Source organism: Pinus tabuliformis, chromosome X, assembly GCF_031772625.1.
Source record: "Pinus tabuliformis cultivar Carrire ecotype Pingquan chromosome X, CPIR1, whole genome shotgun sequence".
In the NCBI taxonomy this organism is placed as follows: domain Eukaryota; kingdom Viridiplantae; phylum Streptophyta; class Pinopsida; order Pinales; family Pinaceae; genus Pinus; species Pinus tabuliformis.
In genome coordinates, this window is record NC_142308.1 from 126,292,187 (window position 1) to 126,309,696 (window position 17,510).

Genomic DNA, 17,510 nt, shown 5'->3' on the forward strand with positions numbered 1-17,510 from the left:
TAACTTAGAAAGGACGATGAAAACTTTAAGTATAGGAGCGCTCTTTTAAGGGATTTTAACTTTATCTACATAAGCAAATAAAGACCTGCAACTTCATTACTATACTTGAAAGAAGAAAACATAAGATGACACATGACAGAGAAGTTACAAAATTATACCCAACAATTCATGGAAACTTCTGATTCTTTCATTAATCAACAACTATATCAGGAATACAGTGGCTTAGTCTCCAGGTTCTCCAAAATTCGAACCACCCTTCTCTGTAAATTTTCTTCTTTTTATACATTTTGAAACAGTTTCTGATCTCTGAAACTGTCAAACTATTAAAATTGTTTCTCTAACTATCTGAAGTAAGAATTATTACAAAATATTACACAGAGGGTAAAGACATCTCAAAGAACATAAAATAATAGAAAATAACTGAACATGACAATGACTGCTGGCTTTTTGACTCTGTTAATCGGCTCTTGAATTCTTCTGTAGATGCTTTAATAATGATTAATCCGCTTTAACCATAATAAACAGTGTTTGACTTTGACTTGTGCATAAATCTGAGCTTACGCATGTATCAAGCGCGCTTTAATTGGCCAAAACACAATTGAACCGCACTAATTAACTTCCTTTGAATTTTCCTCTAACACTGATTTTTCCCACAACCTTTGATTATTATGGAACTCAAAAAGAATTAATTATGCTTCATAAATCCATTGGATCCGCCCATTCAATCCTCCATTGACTTCGTATCGCAAATCGTAATCGGCGCCTTCAATTGATATATCAATACAAAACTTAACGACATGCAACATGATGAACGTGCTGGAAGAATTAAACATAATATATACCATATCAAGTCCGGCCTATCACAAATTGTAATCGGCATAACCATATACATATACATAAAGCGTTATGCGATATCGCGGACCCGTCGGCATTATAAAACGTAACGCATATATTTTCGGGTCCGGATTTTCCATCATTCATCGCAATCGGTAAAGGAACCAACACATATGCAAAGATGCTTTGCGGGCCCACTGGGACTTATAAAATGCAACATATAGTTCTTTGGGTCCGGCCCATCATCGCAAATCGCAATCGGTGATTCTGTGGTGATAACATAAATTCCCATTACATTTTTTGCGATTGCGATTAACTGCATCGCTAACACACACACACACACACACACAGATATATATATCGGTTCTGGCTCCACATGACCATTTATATAGAGATTTGATTTGTTCGTATACCGACATGGTAAATTTTAGGGGCGAATTATAGCCCAAAGGAAAAATTTGAGGGTTTTTACATTTAAGAGGGTGAATTTTTTATTAAAAACCCTTTTCATATAGTTAGCCCCAATTTTATTTAAAAAATAATTAATTTTTTTTTATTTTAGCCCAAAATAAAAAATGGGTGGATAAACTAACCGAACCTTCATTTGGCCCGATTCGCTGGTTTTGGGAAATCGTATTCCCTTAAAATCACTGAATTTTTATATTTGCCCTTGGTTTGGGAGATTAAAATCGCCATATTTCTTATTTACAGTTTGGTTTTTCTGGTTTGGGAGTGGTTTGTGAGGGTCGATTTGGTCCTAGGAGGTTAGATTTGTTTTGAAATGGAGGACGTAGGTTAATTTGTTTTCAAATGGAGGACGGCTCCCTGTTTTCACGGATTCAGCCCCTCGTTTTCACGAATTCTGGATTCATCGTGTATATGGCTCACTGTTTTCATGGATTCATGGTGTATATGGCTCCCTGGCTCCCTGTTTTCACGAATTCATCCTCTATAAAATTGTTTTGAAATAGGGTTTTCGATCATAGTTCACAAATCCTAATTTTGTAGTTTCGGTGTGAGCAGCAGCAGTTTCTATATTGGCAGTGCTATTTTCGGTGCGAGCAGCAGCAGTTTCTATATTGGCAGTGCTCTTTTCGATGCGATCAACAGCAGTTTCTATTTTGACTGTAATATTCTTGCATTTTCAATCCATTGATTCTTCTCTTGTTTTGGTATCCATGGTTTCTTGGATCCGAACGTCTCATGCCACTGCAACTACAGCAATAGCAGCTAGTACTTGACAGAATTGTTGGCTGAGTGCCAGAAATTAGGCCCCTTTATGCAAGTCCTGCCCATCTGTAGCCGACTTTTGAATCAAGATAAGTTGGCTTCATATTCCTTGTTTTTCTTCAAGTTTGTTGCCATTCTTCCCTGTATATGTATTGGTTTTCCAAGGCACGCATATGCGTTCATATAGATTCATGATAAGGCAGGTTAAAGTTAATGTTCTAACTTCTACTTCACTTAGAGTGGCCAAGCTCCAGTCAGGGGGTTGCTAATTGCACTGTTTTAAATAGATTAGATGTGTGCATCGTCTTGTAAGCAAAATGGTTTGCAGTACTATGGATAATGAAGAAAATATTACAACAAAATTGTAATATGGTATTGCGATTGAAGTGGTGAATTTAGGATTTTTTTTAAAGCATTGAACTCCATGTGCTTTCCTAAGGCACATATGTTAGAACAAGGAACGGAGTGGAAATTAGGATTACTAGAACCCATTCCTGTTGTCAACTCTTTTGCTGTGGGATGGTCTGCTTAAGTAATTGCATGTGATTTTATTGATTGTTACGTTTAGTCTAATATAAATCATCTTGTGTAGCTCATTGCTATTAATATGAACAGGTTTGTGCAATGTTAAATAGGTGGAATTAAGGGAATTAAGTAACTTACGTTATGAGTTCCAATGGACTATATTTTATTGTGTGATTACAGATTGTAGCGAAGATTAGCAGCATGGGTGACGTCGCCAAGTGCTTATAGTCTACACCATTACAGTTTTGAGCTTTATGTCCATAACAGACATGCAAAGTAAATCAAAGCAGCAATCTTCTAAGCTGTTACAAATATTGAATAGAATTGCAAGAAAGTGAATCCTTTAAATATTTAATACATCAAAATCTATACAACATATGTAACATATTCTCTAAATCAACAGGAATATATTATATTTCGTAGAAAGTCCTGAACAACTAATGCCAACAATGTAACGGCCAGAAATGCATTAAAATTGACAAGCAACATATCAGAAGCATCCAAGTTCAAGCAGTTAACAAAGGCTGGAACACATTGGTTTTTATATCAGAAGCTTTAAAATAAAAATAAAAAAAAAATCCTTGCCATTTCCTGAAACCCAATATTGACATCTCGAACATGCTTATTGTTTCTTATAACCTTTCAACCTGTGTCCAATCTTAGGAAGTTGGGATGCCATCATTTAATGATGTGAGTTTCTTGTCTTTTTCTCTTTTTTTATACTATCATTTTTAACATTTTGCTATCCCTAATTATTACATGCACATATGCTTCACCTGGAATTGTGGATGATGGAAACACTAATATCTATGAAGAATGAAGCGGCTTCTTACATAACTCTAGATAGCACAAGGACATATCTTTGGTGATTGTGATTGAAACTGCGATCCAAACAAAATCAATGTTGGAATATGTCTACTATAGTATAGATGGCTTACATGATGACAAATCATTCATTCATAATAGAAAACACATCTTGAAATTTTGGTGACTTCACCTAGAATTGTGGATGATGGAAACACAATCTATGAAGAATGAAGCCGCTTCTTACATAACTCTAGATATCGCAAGGACATATCTTTGGTGATTGTAATTGAAATTGCGATCCAAACAAAAGCAATGTTGGAATATGTCTACTATAGTATAGATGGCTTACATGATGACAGATCATTCATTCATAATAGAAAAACATCTTGAAGTTTTGGTGATTCCAAGACACATAATTATGAAAATTGAGCCGCAAAAAGGCCCTTGAACTCAATACTATGTTTGACCAAGATTTAAGAGAGTTTCACTCTACAACCTTTGTTAGAAGAGGTGATGGAAAAAAAAAATATTTTCAAGTTTAATGTGAAATGAAAAGAAAAGGTTGATGTAATAAAATAATTTAAAAAATAAATAAATTAGCTTAGATCCATCTTAACCTCGGATTGTTTAAGTAGGGAGAGGTTTGAACATGTTTTTTTATTCCTCTTAGTGCTTAATAGATATTGGGTTAAGATGGACCTATGCTATTAGAAGAAAATTTTGAGGTTTTGGTAATGCTACTTAATGTATTATGATGCAACTTGCATCGCAAAAATCTTGTCAAACCCTTGACTAAGATTGAAAGTGGTTGCACCAAGAGCCCAAGGGCAAGAGATTTGTCAAATAATGTGTGTAATTCTAATGAATTAAAATGGAATAAGAATTAGATGTTCGAGTCTAATGTAAAAAAACAATAAGGTTGATGTAAGAAAAGGAAAAAGCTAGCATAGATCCATCTTAATCTTGGATCTTTTAAGGAATGAGAGTTTACATGTGGGTACTTTTGATTCTTCTCCATGCTTAATAGATATGGGGTTAAGATGGATCTATGCTTGTAGAATACCCTAAATTTTTGGCAATGCTATTTGACATATTATGATGAAACTTGAACAACAAAAATCTTCAACTCAATACTCCAATTGACTAAGATTGAAAAGTGATAGTTTACTAGAGCTTGTGAGCGATGTACCCCTTCAAACAAGGGTACTCCTAAACTTTATACCATGCCGTTCATAAGCCCAATTGTGTGCAATTTATAGCCTTGTAAGGCCATGTGGGATGAAGTGTAAAAGTGTATCCTAGATCCTCGATGGTGGATGGGCATGGTAAGTCTTCTTAGCTACATGCTGATGGTGCTTGGTTTTGTGCCTACTGACTTCCCCTTCGTGGGCGGTAACTCCCTACCTTGATGTGCCCTCTTATGTCTTGGGTTGGTATGTGGGCATCATGGAGGTGGACCTATTAGAACACATGCTTAGAAGGAACACTCATCATTTAAATCCCTATAAAGGTCGAAATTAGTTCCACAGTAGTCATTTTTTTTATCAACGAGACAATAAAAAATCCTTTAGAACAGATATGTATTTCGCACTCTATCGACCAGTTAGTAAGAATCCAATGGAAAAGTTCTACTGGTTTTGGCCAGAAGCAGTTGAAATGGCATATAATGGCTTGGGATTCAAAAGAGGTGCAATACTCATCTGTTTCTGGCATGTCTAAGTTTAGTTTTGGGGTGTGGTTCAGTTGCTCCACTATGTATGGGTTTGGGGCAGTCCCTGCCTGTTTGGTTGGTTTTGTGACTGATTTTTTCCCTTGAAGTATATTCTTGAATGATTGTCTCCCATTTGCAGGTTTCTGCTTTGTTCCCGTGTCTTTTGCAGAGCTGCTTCCCCCTCCCCCACTTGCATTTTTGGGTCTATTGGGTGTCGTCGCTCCTCCCTTGAACCTCATATTGAGGATTATTGTGGAATCTAATAGGATATGATAATCTTGCAGGAGATGATTATCCTGTAATATACTACCTCTGTATAACTAATTTTGTTTGTGTTGGAATTATGATGCATGTGTTGTACTTGATGGCAACCCACTCGTAGAAGAACAGCTCACTTACATATGAATCTACAGAAGAGATATCAGATGTGACAGAATACATGGGAATCAGATGACAGTTCTCAGTATGACAAGCTAGATTTGCCATCAAGTCCAAAGGGGGAGATTGTTGGCATTATGATATAAGTATTGTCCTTGAGGGCAACTCACACAGATGACAGATCATAGTGCAGCAGGTTAGTAGCAAAGATTTGATGATCAGACTACAAAGAATGAAGAAAATAAGGTATATGCAGGTCCCTCTTAGCAAAGTCACGTATACACGCGGGATCATCGATCAAAAGGCGCGTGTGCGTATACACGCACTTTCATGCAAGGGAAGGCGTGTACATTGGGTTTTGGTCCATGGTATTAAGTCCTTGGTATTTGGACCTATGGTTTTGGACCATGGTATCTCGTCTAAAGTGTTGAACCCATGTATTGGGTCCCTAGTATTGGTTCTCAATGGTTTTGGACCATGGTATTGAGTAAGGCCTAAGACTATAAAAGGAGAAGAAGATCATTAGGCAAGGGTATGGAAAAAGTCTTGAATATATGATGAAGTATGAGATCCAGTATGCAGGTTATGGGTTTATGATGCATTGCTTGATCTAAGCGAAGGAGGAATCTCAACGGTTGATGGAGAACAAGATCTAAGGATAGATCGGGATCTAATGGCTTGGAATGAATCATCTAGATACGGTTTGATCTTGTTTAGTCTAGATCTGTATACTGATGCATGTAATGTTCTGAAAGTGTTATGATTTGGGTATGACTGATGTCTAGAACGGCTTCAAAGCTCTGAGTTAATATTTGCAGATGTGTACGCGGGTTAGCTTTGGTAAAAGCACGTATGTACGTGGGTTTGGTTCATCGTAGTAGCATATACATTATGAAGTATGATATTTGAAGTTGCAGTTGGGTCTGATTGTTATTGTAGAGTTCTGTTGTCTGCTCTGTGTTCTGGTGACTGTGTTGTTGACAGGTTTTCAGTGTTTCAGTGATTCAGAGATTGATGATGCTAGTATTGATTGATTTTGTGCTTCAGTGATATTGATGGGTCCAGTATGAAAATTGGATGAAACGTGGCCTTCAGATTATGGTGTTGTGTTTCAGGAGTATCTAGTTTGAAAATTTATGAAACGTGGTACCTGGAGGAAGAAAGAGAAGGTTGTAGCATTTTGTAGGTCAGCACCTACGTACTAGTACATTAGCTAGTACAAGAGCAAAGGGGGTTGTAGCTCCCTTCCAGTAGCAGCTGGAGAACGAGTAAAGGTTGGAGCATTTCAGTAGGCAGGCACCTACGTACTAGTAAATGGATCGGCTAGTACAAGAGCTAAGGGGGTTGTAGCTCCCTTCCAGAAGAGTCTGGAGAATGAGAGAAGGTTGTAGCCTTCTGCAGGTAGAAGCCTGTGTACTGGTATAAGACTGCACCAGTACAAAAATATTGTAAAATGAATTTTCTTATTAAAAGAAGATAGAGGCGACTTGCAGCAGGTGGTTTTCAGCCACATTGGGTTTCCACCTTATATCATGGTGTTCATGTGTGCTTTTTGTGATGATCTGTTCTATTTTACTGCACCTGCTTATTGTTCATATGGTTAACTAATGATCAACATTTAATGGATTAACTGAATCATAAGTATGTTGGATATACGCTAGTTTCATTAGACACAGTTATGTATACAAGCAGGTTCTATTAACTAAAGTAGTGTATATGTATCTAAGTATGGAAATGAAAAAGTTTTATTGATTTGATAATATTGATTCACCCCCCCCCCCCTCAGTATTATTTCCAACAATTGGTATCAGAGCAGGTCCTTTGGTTGAAGCTTGATCGCTTGAAGGAGATCCGTAGAACAATGGGAAAGAAGCTCAAGAAGAAAGCACCTAAGAAGAAGAAGACATCTCAAAAAGACTATGACAGTGGGAGAATTGATTGGGGAATATGTGGAAGAAGCACTTCAGATTCAGAATCACTTCAGAATGAAGATGAACAAGAACTATCAGGTATGAATTTGTTATCCTCTGGTGATACAGTTATCTATCCATTTGAAGATGATGAAAATGATAATGAAACAACTGAATTTGCTCTTATGGGTGAGCAAGAAATATATCAAATAGAGGCAGAATTTAAAAGGCTTACAGACAAAATTAGAGATCAACAAGATTTGTTGAACAAAAGGGAAGGTGCCTTCAAAGAAGAATCTACCAAACTAAAAGCTCAACTAGAGGAAGGAAACAAGGTAAGGAAGCTATTCAATGAAAAATGTCAAAAGTTGCAAGATGAAGTGACATCATTAAGAAATGAAGTAAATGAAAGGAGCACAATAATCAAGAAACTCATAGATAGATCTAGTTACTATGAAAGGCTTGAAGCTACGATCCTCTCGCTAAAGGAAGATCTTGAAGAATCAAAGAAGCAGAATAAAGAACTACCCCAAGCTCATGAAAAACAAGAAAATGAAGTTCTTGATCTAAAAAATCAGTTGGAAGAAGGAAGAAATGTTGAAGGAAACATGAAGAAGAAGTATCTTGAAAAGGAAGAGCAACATCAGGTTAAGGTAAATATTCTAAAAGATAAATTAGAAGAAAAAGATAAGCTCTTACGATTTCAAGATAGTACTAAGATCTTGGATGATATTCTTAGTAGTCAAAGGTCTCCTGCTATCAAAGCTGGTCTTGGTTTTCATGAATCTGTTGAAGAAGAATCTAGTTCACAAAGTAAGACAAGGGAATCTAATGCAAAATCTGAAATTCTCAACAAGGAGATGAGAGGTCAACCCCATCAACAGCCAAGGAAAGAAATTATTCAAAGAAAATCTTTTACTCCTCCAATGAATAATGTCGAATGTTATGTATGTCATAATCTTGGACATGTTGTAGCCAGATGCAGAAGTAGAATGGTTCAATACCATCACGCAAAAAAAACATCACGTTCCAGGTACTTTAAGGGATATTATTTTTCTTGCAATATGTTTTGTCACAAAATTGTTGATTGCTACAGAAGGAATATGAAACATATGAGATGTTATGCATGTAACAAGCTTGGACATATAGCTAAGGAATGCAGGAACAAGGTACAGGCACCACACCAAAAGGAGAAAACATCATCACACTTGAAGATATGGAAGAAGAAGGAAGTACAGTCAGAAAGATGTGGCACAGCACCATATACAGACATAACAAACTCAAGGGGAGCTAAAAGTGTAAAACTTCAGTGTCCTAACTCTCATACGCAAGTTTCATAAAGGGAAGTCATGTATATATGCGAGTTAGACACTGTGCAGTCGCGTATATGTCAGTATGAGGAAAAGCAGAAGGGACAAGCTCAGAAAAAGGGTCTGATATGATTCAGTCCATTATTTTCTCTGTTTGATAATGGTTACAATCTGCTAATGATGTGTGGAAATGTCTTGATACTCATAAGATGTTTAGAAGTGTTTTTTATCCTAACTTGATGATGATGATGTCGTGATACTTCTTGCTGATATATGCATGATCAGATCTGACAATAAACAGATGGCACAGGTTCAGGGGGAGTTTATGTTTTGAATAATGCATTGTTGGCATTATGGTTAGTAGTCCTTGGTGATGATGCTTATATGGCTAAATGATATATCTTGCTATGATATGGTTATGAGTTATCCATGACAAAATCTCATATGATTCTTGGGGTTACATAGTTGATGTTCAGATCATATTTGTGGTTGATTCTCTGATGATGCATATATGGTGTTTACATGGTGATCTTCATAAGGATAAGGAGAAGTACAAAGCTTGAATACACATCTTCTTTACTTGATGATGAGTTACTCATATGCTGCTGTCATCATATGCATAAAGATCATATAATACAGTTATGATGCAGGTTTCCTATAATTCTTGGCGCTCATGTGGATGAGGATTGTTGCTGTTGATGATATCAAGAAGTCTTGTCTTGAGCTCTAGATACATAGTGCTATATACAATATGCTGGATACATGGAGTTGCATTGTTGGAGATATGATGATGATGAGTTCTTACCCATATGATGATAGGTTGATACTCACATATGTTGATTGATTATTATCAGATAGGGGATATTCCCGTGTAATGTTACATGGATGGTCATGCAGATCTTGATGATGAGATGACTATGGTGTTTTACACATATGATATAATGTGAATGATTTTATGATGATGTTCAAAAGGATGAGTTGATATCTATATGCAGACATACCTTTACAGATTGTTGATCTGGAAGTGGTTGTACGCGAGTTTCATGAGGAGGATCCGCGTATATATGCCTATTTCTGTGGATGTAGTCGCGTATATGTTGATTAAAAGGAAATCAGTAGAGTCTAATATGGGCCTAGCAGAGACCATCTAGCACAGATGGAACAAGTGCAGAAGGAGAACATGATTGTTGGTCTAGATACTGCTAATGATAGTCGTTGATGACTATCATACTCTTGATATTTGGTCTCTATGTCATGTATTTCTTTTATTATCAAGGTCATGTAACGGCCTGTGTTGATTTCCCCACTATGCCTGGGATGAATGATGTTATACTCTTGTATTATCATGTGTAAACTTTTGGTATATCCCCACTTTGATGGGAGATGGATGTATGCATGAGTCCTTGGTGATAGGAAGGTCATTTATGATGTATAGAGTCATATTCTTCTTGTAGAACATCTTTTTGCAGACCTTGCTTACAGTCAGGGGGAGCATGAATGGCACACTTCAGCAGAGCAGAGACTTCAGCATGTACTTAGAGGGAGCATGGTCGGATTGGTACATCTTGGCATATACAAAGGGGGGGCTCAATCAGAAACTTCAGCATGTACTCAAGGGGAGTATGGACAGCAGAAGGTATATCAAAAAAAAAAAAAAAATATCTTGGTCTGCCCATTGCCCTTGATGTCAAAGGGGGAGAGTGATCTGGTGTTATTACCATCAAGTCCAAAGGGGGAGATTGTTGGCATTATGATGCATGTGTTGTACTTGATGGCAACCCACTCGTAGAAGAACAGCTCACTTACATATGAATCTACAGAAGAGATATCAGATGTGACAGAATACATGGGAATCAGATGACAGTTCTCAGTATGACAAGCTAGCTTTGCCATCAAGTCCAAAGGGGGAGATTGTTGGCATTATGATACAAGTATTGTCCTTGATGGCAACTCACATAGATGACAGATCATAGTGCAGCAGGTCAGTAGCAAAGAGTTGATGATCAGACTACAAAGAATGAAGAAAATAAGGTATACGCAAGTTCCTCTTAGCAAATTCGTGTATACACGCGGGATCATCGATCAAAAGGCGCGTGTGCGTATACACGCACTTTCATGCAAGGGAAGGTGCGTACATTGGGTTTTGGTCCATGGTATTAAGTCCTTGGTATTTGGACCTATGGTTTGGGACCTATGGTTTTGGACCATGGTATCTCGTCTAAAGTGTTGAACCCAGGTATTGGGTCCCTAGTATTGGTTCTCAATGGTTTTGGACCATGGTATTGAGTAAGGCCTAAGACTATAAAAGGAGAAGAAGATCATTAGGCAAGGGTATGGAAAAAGTCTTGAATATCTGATCAAGTATGAGATCCAGTATGCAAGTTATGGGTTTATGATGCATTGCTTGATCTAAGCGAAGGATGAATCTCAACGGTTGATGGAGAACAAGATCTAAGGATAGATCGGGATCTAATGGCTTGGAATGAATCATCTCTATACGGTTTGATCTTGTTTAGTCTAGATCTGTATACTGATGCATGTAATGTTCTGTAAATGTTATGATTTGGGTATGACTGATGTCTGGAATAGCTGCAAAGATCTGAGTTAATATTTGCAGATGTGTACGCGGGTTAGCTTTGGTAAAAGCGTGTATGTACATGAGTTTGGTTCATCATAGTAGCGTATACATTATGAAGTATGATATTTGAAGTTGCAGTTGGGTTTGATTGTTATTGTAGAGTTCTGTTGTCTGCTCTGTGTTCTGGTGACTGTGTTGTTGACAGGGTTTCAATGTTTCAGTGATTCAGAGATTGATGATGCTAGTATTGATTGATTTTGTGCTTCAATGATATTGATGGGTCCAGTATGAAAATTGGATGAAATGTGGCCTTCAGATTATGGTGTTGTGCTTCAGGAGTATCCAGTCTGAAAATTTATGAAACGTGGTACCTGGAGGAAGAAAGAGAAGGTTGTAGCCTTCTTTAGGTCATCACCTACGTACTAGTACATCAGCTAGTACAGGAGCAAAGGGGGTGGTAGCTCCCTTCCAGTAGCAGCTGGAGGACGAGTAAAGGTTGGGGAATTTCAGTAGGCCGGCACCTACATACTAGTAAATGGATCGGCTAGTACAAGAGCTAAGGGTGTTGTAGCTCCCTTCTAGGAGAGTCTGGAGAACGAGAGAAGGTTGTAGCCTTCTGCAGGTAGAAGCCTGTGTACTGGTATAAGACTGCACCAGTACAAAAATATTGTAAAATGAAGTTTCTTATTAAAAGAAGATAGAGACGACTTGCAGCAGGTGGTTTTCACCCACATTGGGTTTCCACCTTATATCATGGTGTTCATGTGTGCTTCTTGTGATGATCTGTTATGTTTTACTGCACCTGCTTACTGTTCATATGGTTAACTAAATATCAACATTTAATGGATTAACTGAATCATAAGTATTCTGGATATACACTAGTTGCATTAGACACAGTTGCGTATACACGCAGGTTCTATTAACTAAAGTAGCGTATATGTATCTAAGTATGGAAATGAAAAAGTTTTATTGATTTGATAATACTGATTCACCCCCCCTCTCAGTATTATTTCCAACAGTTTTTTCATAGGGTATCCAGTTTTTTGTGTGATGCATTGTTTCAGAATCATCACATTGTCTGCCTAATTTACCCATAATATAAGTGATGCCCCAACAGGGGGCTTTATGAAAATTTGAAAGCAAGGGGTACTTACTAGCCTCTTAGTTCCAGTACCATCCTTGAAACCGCAAGGCAAGATTGTTTCGGGTATGCCTTTCCCAGAGTTTTGATTGAACCGGAGGCAGGGAGCATGTGACTTGACCACCGTTGAGCCGAGATAGATTTCCCTATGTATGCCTTTAACAAAAACTGATGCCGGAACAAGAGCAACCTAGGCCCGCATTCCCCTGTGGGAAGCAGAGGCAACAACCCCAAGATGCCCATTCTGCAGAAAAACACTGTGGACCAAGAACAAGAACCCTAACTCTGCACCATTAATGATCCAGGAATCTGTCCGGGGAGAAAAAACAAGTGTTTTCGCAGCAGGACCAAAACCCCAGTCACCTAGGAGCTCCCTGGTCTTCCGTCGAGGTAAAGATAGAGCAAAATCCGCCTGAAATGGCACAATACTGCCCCATCCGTTACTCAGTCCACTCCAAAAGGCATTTTCACCTTGGCCACCATCCCTGCATGTCGCGGCAAGGAACCCCAACCTCGCGGTGGCACCATTTGAGCAGAAGCCAGGGAGAAAAAACCTATTTTGTTCTCTGTCCTGAGACATTTTTCATTCCGATCGCATAAGTGATGTTGTTTCAATGTTATACAAATGAATTATTATATTTTATGTCTTAAAATTTAATAGTTTCCCATTATCATTGTTAAATAATTTTTGTGAAATTCCATTTTGCCTCAAAATTCAATTTCTGATATATGTTCTTTCAATGTTGACTCAACAATTCTTTTGCAAAGTACAATTCTATTTTCTATGAACAAGTGAATTTATATGAAGCAAATCTCAATGCTTGGAAACTGTTGATGCAGGTTCGCAGATCAATTTGAAATTTTACTTGTGGAATATTCAATGAGATGTCAAAAGATAATCATGGGAAGAAACCATCAAGGAAAACAAATGTATTATCATACTTTCAAAAGGCTCCATCCAAAAATACACATTCTCTTCATGATTCAAGGTCCTTTGAACAATCTATTACTGAGAGAGATATTAACTCTTGTGGAAATGCATTTGATATCCATACGATGGATGAAATAATAGGTTCCTCAAGTGGTCAGGGTGAGATAAATGCAGTTTCAACAAAAATTGGTGATGAAAATGTTAAAGATTTTTCCTTGGAAAGTGACACAATCCATTCGCAGAAAAGGAAAAGAGGCCAGTGGACCATAGGGAGACGATTCCAAGAAAATTGGGTCTCAAGTTTTCCATTTATTGAAGAAATACCTCCTACAAATGAGAACGAGGTTTTCCGACAAGTTAGATGTATTGCGTGTAGTTGGAAAACTCAAAAGGTAGTGAAATTTCAGATGAAGCTAGATACGGTACAAAAGCATGCAGGAAAGGTGTATGAAAATAAAATTGTAAATGGTAAAGAGAAATATATTGTTATATGGAAGTATTCTGAGGAATGTCGACATGTTGAATATGCAGAAGAATATAAAAAATATTTAATAAGTAAGAGGAAACTTGAGGCAAACAGAGGAACCATCATATCTCTATTTGAAAAGAAAATGGAAAGAATTTTGTTATCCAAGACGATACAATTGAGCACTGTATTTCACATCTTAGCTAAAGGCCGTCTTATGACAGATTATCCAGATCACATGAAATTTCTATCTTTTCTTCAAGTGCCAAACTTTCCATCTTCTCATTCGTTTGTAACCAGTGGTTGGGGATGGGGAGGATATCTAGCTCAAGTAGAAAAGGATGATTTGAAAGAGAAGATTGCAAATGATAGGTTTTTGGCATTTTCTTTAGATGAGGTTATGGCTATAGATAATACTTCATGGATTTTCATGAGCATTTATATGGTTAATGACCATATTAGGCATTCCTATCTACTTGGGATTAATAAGATGAGAGAGACTTCTACAACTAAAAATATTTATGAACTTGTTCTTAATGGATTGAAGGAAAGTGGTATGGATCAATTAATGATTACAAAAAAGTTGGTATGTGTTGGAGCAGATGGAGCAGCGGTAATGCAAGGACAAAGGAATGGCCTTTGTGTTAGGCTACAACAATCAACTTCACCATATATGCTTAATATTCATTGTATGGGTCATAGGATGAATCTTGCATATTAAATAGTAAGCAAGTTTCCATCAGTTTCAAAAGTTGAAGATCTTGTACATGAGACTCATGCGTACTTTTCTCGTAGTCCCAAACGATATTTAGAGTTTCAACAATTTGCAGATGGTATTATGGATGGAAAAAAACTACTAAAAGATGTTGATACAAGATAGATCTCATTAAATGGACCAGCTCAAAGACTATTTAGTGAGTTCAAATATTTGGTAGGGTTGATGTATGAAAATCGCTATAATGTAGACAAAGCTCAAGATCTTCTTTCTCGACTAACTAATATAGAGACATTATTGACAATGGTTGGAATTCTTCCTATGCTACATGAAATGAATGTCCTCGTGAAAATATCTCAGAATCACACAATGTATATTGCAGAATACACAAATGCGAGAAAGTCAGCATGTCTTGCATTAAATAATTTGTATATGATGCCAGACTCTTTTACCGGCCCAGAGTTTAAAAGTTGGACTGAGATCATCAATATAGAAAATACTGAAAAATTTTTGACGTTTGACAAAAAAGGGATATTGTGTATCGCAGTGCGTGGGTACATGGTTCCCTTTCATTATATTAGTAAGACGAGATGAATCACCAAAGATTGCCCCATGTCAAAAGACCAATTTGATAATATTGTGATTTCAGTGAGACAAAATTTGATAGAAATTGCAAGATCACTATCATTAGAGATAAGAAAACGATTTCCTCGAGATGAATTGTTGGAGGCCATGTGTGTGGTATACCCTCAATATTGGAACAATTGTCAATGTCCAAGAACTTTAAAAGTTGATTTTCAAAAAAGATTAAAATGTTTAGTAGACCATTTTTGCAAGAAAGTCTCGATACATGGAGAACAAATTGAAGGTATTTTAGATTCATCAAAATTGTATCAACAAGGTGGACGCTTTGCTGAAACAATGTGGAAGCAATATCCTTTTTTGGAGAATCCTAATGAAAATGGTGCTATAACAAGATTATGGACTACTTTAAGTGCTAGCCAATACCTGCAAGAAAACATATCAGAATATTTCAAATTAGCAGATTTGTGTCAAACCATGATTTTGGGATCAGTGGAGGATGAGAGAATGTTTAGTGCATTATCATTCTTGAAGTTAAAGTTGAGGAACAAGCTTGATAAACATGTGGATACATGTTTAAGGTTATATGTAACAAATTATGACATTGACAATTTTCCATATGAAAGAGCGCTAACTCTTTGGCGATCAGATTGTGATAGAAGGGGAGAAAACAATATAACAAATATCTCTAATGAACTTGATATAGAACATAATGTTTTGGAGGCTCATAATGACAGTTCATTTAGAGAAGATCTTGTTCATAATTTAGAAAATGAGGACCAAGATGAGAACTGGGAAATTGAAATACCCTAGGACTCTTATTTTAGTATACATGTTCCATTGATCATGCAAGATTACTATATGTCAACTTCAGGTACAAATAGGTTCTATATTTGTAATTTTCATTGTAACATTGCAGTGACATTACTTTGATGTGTGTTATTTTAAGATTGATGTTTCATATTTAATCATTACATTGTTTGTTTCTTATCTGTCATAGGAAATAAAGCTGGATTTGGTGAGGTTGGGACCTATTTATTTTCACATAGATAGTGTCTGACTATTATTAAATGATAAATAACAAATTTAACAAGACTTTCGAGTCATTTGTTAGCCATTTCTTGTCAGTCATTTGTCAGCCATGTTTTCAAGTCTTTCAGGTACTAAGTTGTTCGGGTCCCCACATGTCCTTAGGACCATTAAGGGATGAGATAACATAACTCAATCCAACTCATGCCCCGAATTTACATTTTACCTATTGATGTAAGTGTTTTGTTACCACTTATCACCAAAAAAATTCTACCATAACATAAACCAACTTGAAGACAACACTTCTCATCTTCCTTTTACATAAATGCTCTATGGATCTCCCTACTATACTTTCTCGATACCAACGTCCCTTCTTGGTAGGTCTCTCTACCATACCACTAATCGCATAATAGACACACAATAGTAACTACTGCATTCTATAAATATCTCTAGTCTCAGTTATTGGTGTCCCTGTCACACTCGACCAATACAATCTTGCAGGTCTATTTTTTTATCATATCTTTATTTTTTGTTATTTTTTGTATTTAACGTTAGCACCATCCAAGAGTAACGAGTTATTGTCCTTTGGATTTGATCTTTGATTGGAAATGAAGTCGGATTTGATGACGCTGGGACCTATTTCTTTTCACATAGACAGTGTCCTAGTATTAAATGATAAATAACTAATTTAAGAAGTCTAACGCTAAGCAACAATGGGCTTATTCAAGTACATGAAATTGTGTTGATGTCTAGCTCTGATATCTTAGAAAATTTTAGCGGTTTGTTTGCTGCTTGTTTAGAGGATTTTGTCAAGTTTGAAATTTTTGGTTTGTTTTGGTCAGATTTTTTTAGTTGCTTGACTTATTTCATGCATAGATTGACAGATCTAGTTTTATTTTTATAATTATTGTTGTTTTATTTATATATTTGGTGGTTTGAGGAAAGATATTTGATTTCCTTTCACTTTGTGGCATGATTTCAGTGTCTTCACCCTTTTAGAATATAGTAAAATATTATTCTTATTTTATGTTTTCTTAGAAAAGAATTATTGATATTTGGAAAGGAAAATAAGCCCTAGGTAGCTAAGCGAAGAGAAAAATGGTCTATGTATTAGGTTCCTGCGCATTCATTGTAGGAGACCTATTGGCATGAAACCGACATTCCTTTTATGCAATTACACTTTTCAAGGCGGAGCTGAGTTCGTTGACTTGGGAAGAACACTGACAGCTGATCATAATGCTAAGGAGATTATAATGTTGGTTTCAAAAGCAGGATTGTGAAAATTGTTTGCACTAGTTCTTCTTTTGGTCATATTTACTACCAAATTTGTGTCTTGCTAATTTTTTACATTTGTAATGACCTT